The sequence below is a fragment of the Symphalangus syndactylus genome, chromosome 13, assembly GCF_028878055.3.
Source record: "Symphalangus syndactylus isolate Jambi chromosome 13, NHGRI_mSymSyn1-v2.1_pri, whole genome shotgun sequence".
Taxonomy (NCBI): domain Eukaryota; kingdom Metazoa; phylum Chordata; class Mammalia; order Primates; family Hylobatidae; genus Symphalangus; species Symphalangus syndactylus.
In genome coordinates this window covers 80,658,594-80,661,866 of record NC_072435.2, presented here as the reverse complement: position 1 = coordinate 80,661,866, position 3,273 = coordinate 80,658,594, and positions in this window count along the sequence as shown.

Here is a 3,273-nt window from a genome sequence, read left to right as displayed (position 1 = left end):
GGGCTCCTTTTGCCTCCTACTGAAAAGCTGTCATGTTTTGACAATGCTAGCAATTGTTCTGGATTATTCTCTTAAGCCTTTAAATTTTACCTCAAGGTAAGCAGGTAAAATAAACATTGCAAGTATACACTATGTGAAGACACATGAAAAAACTTCAGTACATAATGTTTCTTTTTTAAAAAAAATCAAAAACATACTATAAAATAGAGTCATGATGAAATTTTCAAGTGAAATCATTTATTTGCCCCTTGGACATGGAAAACGCTTAGTGGTATGCAATTCTAAGAATAACAAGGCACTAAAAGGGCTTCTTTCAGCTCTTTAGTATTTTATTCAGTAAAACTGAAGAATTAGCTAGTTCCTGTCTTGTAGCATTGTTCACCATCTTGCAGTACATTTCCAAGATTAACGACAATATGCTTATAAAAAGAGAATTACTGAAACAAAAAACATCCTCTTTCAGCATTTACTATGTGCTATACAATATCACATTTAATCATTTTTGAGATTTTGGGCCATAAATGGGGCTGTACTGCTAGGCATTTCATTTATGACTTCATTTGCATATTTGACCACCAGTGAAATTATTTAATACTACCTGGCATATATAAAATATATATAATAGGACTTAGAGGCCAAGAACAAAAACATTATTTAATATATCACTTTAATAAGTAGATCCTCTTGCAAAAAGTCATACTTCTTTGTCAATGCAATACATAAATTTCTATAAGGAAATAATATCTGTTGAAATTTTAAATGCCTAATTTCTTAAAGTAGAAATAGGCTAAAGAGAACAATTATGAGTTAAGTAATAAATATATATTTTTACATTCTAATTAGAGAAAAGAGAGGTCTCCGCCAACTGGAATTTTAAAAAATAAGATCATTTAAATTTTTCGCCTAAAATATTTGGTAGTATAAATGACAAATATTTTAATGCAAAATATAGCTAATGTAATTACCTATTGTATAGAATATTATCTGAATTAAATGTTGAAAGACAGAAATAAGAGCCACTGATAAATTTAGAAAATTAAAATTTTCAAAGCTTATATAAACACTGTAATTGATCTTTTCACTTCTTATTTCATCCAAGGCACTTTTTTAGTTGCTGGTTAACTAAAACTGTAGCATTATATATAGAACAGAATTACATAAAACAGATGGAGGCTGGGCGTGGTTGCCCACGCCTATAATCCCAGCACTTTGGGAGGCTGAGGTCAGAAGTTCGAGACCAGCCTGGCCAATATAGCGAAACCCCGTCTCTACTAAAAATACAGAAAATTAGCCAGGCATGGTGGCAGGTGCCTGTAATCCCAGCTGCTTGAGAGGCTGAGACAGGAGAATCTCTTCAACCTGGAAGGCAGAGGTTGCAGTGAGTCGAGATCGCGCCATTGCACTCCAGCCTGGGCAATGAGAGCGAAACTCCAAAACAAAAACAAAAACAAAAACAAAACAGATGGAAGTGATGTGTGAATTATACACCACGGCAGTCACAACAAGCACCCAGCGTCTGAGATGTGAAAGTAAAGATACAAAGAGAAAACAATGGCATGTTGTCTTGAGAAGAACTGTATTAAGTCCAAAGGTATTTGAGAGAAGAAAGTAAAGATACAAAAAGAAAACAATTGCGTATCATCTTGGGAAGAACTGTGTTAAGTCAAATGGTCTGCCTGTTATCCCTCCCTTGAAGGCAAAATAAGCAGTCAGATGAAACGATGAAACTAATACATTCCCATAATTTATACACACAATTTCATGAGTTTCCTCAAGGTTATATAGGTTACATAACTGTTATTCCTTTAAGATATGTTGTCAGGACTCAGGGCAAAGACTGCAGTGACTTTATTTTTCTACTTTCATAAGATATTATATAAGAAGAAAATACTTACTATTTAATATTCATAAAAATAAATAAGACACTTTCAAAAATTTATAAACCATTTCTTAAATTTCATTTTATCCTTAAGAAACTGCAACCTTACCTAATTTTCCCATAAATTTATCTCTCCTCATGAAGTTAAAGGGTTAACCACATTGCTCAAGAAAAAGAATACAAGAAGCATCTTTTAAACCGTGTATGCAAGGAAAATGTATGGAAGGGGCAAATAGGGGATGAGATAGCCATGGGAACAAATGTCCATGTGGTTCAAATTACCTAATGTACCAAAACTCCCAATAATACTATCAATAATAAGCCCAAATAAAAGTAAATAAAATGTTCCTTAGTTTTTTCTCTTAAGAAAAGTATATAATATCAATATGAATTCTAGTATTGAAACTTAAATTCAGAAAGAGGAAGAGAAAATTCAGGAAATTCATTATATGTACTTTGTTTTAACGTTATCTTACCCTATTATATCAAAAGTTCATTTTATTTTATTTTTGGCAACTTTAATACATAATAAAAATTCACTGTGTAAAAAAGGAAGTTGGAATGTTAACACAGGAAAATTCATGAGATTCTTACTGCCATAATACAATCTGAGGCATGGCTGAGGGTAAGAACTTCAGGCATGTGTTTGTCCAGGGAGATTGTGAACTCATAAAGGACAAGAACTATGATTCCATTAATTATTTTATTATTGCAAATAGTCCTTCATCTACGTTTTTAAAATATGTGAATTATATTTATACAGAGAATTATAGATGTAAAACCTTAATTAAAAAGATGTTTCAATTGAAAAAAATAGTTATAGAAGCTCCAACTAATTATTACCTAATTATTAAGTATAAGGAGAAAAAGAGTAGAAAAACTAAAGAAGAAAATGAAATTTGAACTTGACGATATGACTTCTGTCTCTCATTTGAAAAATATATGGTACTAGCCAAAGGATACCTAAATTTAAATTACAGCGGAAGAAAATGAAAATGAACACTATTAATTTGTGAAATTGTTGAAAAGAAAATCTTACACTTTAGTTTTAAGTTTTAGTTCACAAATTCCTATTAACCACACATATGAATATATATGAAAATAAGTCATTCTCTTCTAAAACCATGAAGGATATTTAACAGCTACCTAAATAGTCTTTTAACAAAAGATCTTGCATGAAAGCATAATTCTCACAGCCAAATTGAACACGTTTCTTTTAGAAACAAAAATAAAGAGAGGGAACACAAAAGTAATAAAGAATAAAGTATTACGAAATCAGGGAATGTTTGTTTAGGACATGACTCATTTCTATCATCAGCTTGATTTAAAATTTTATTACAAAAGATGTTTAATTGCTATAAATATTTTCCCACTAAGAAGAGACACTTACTGCA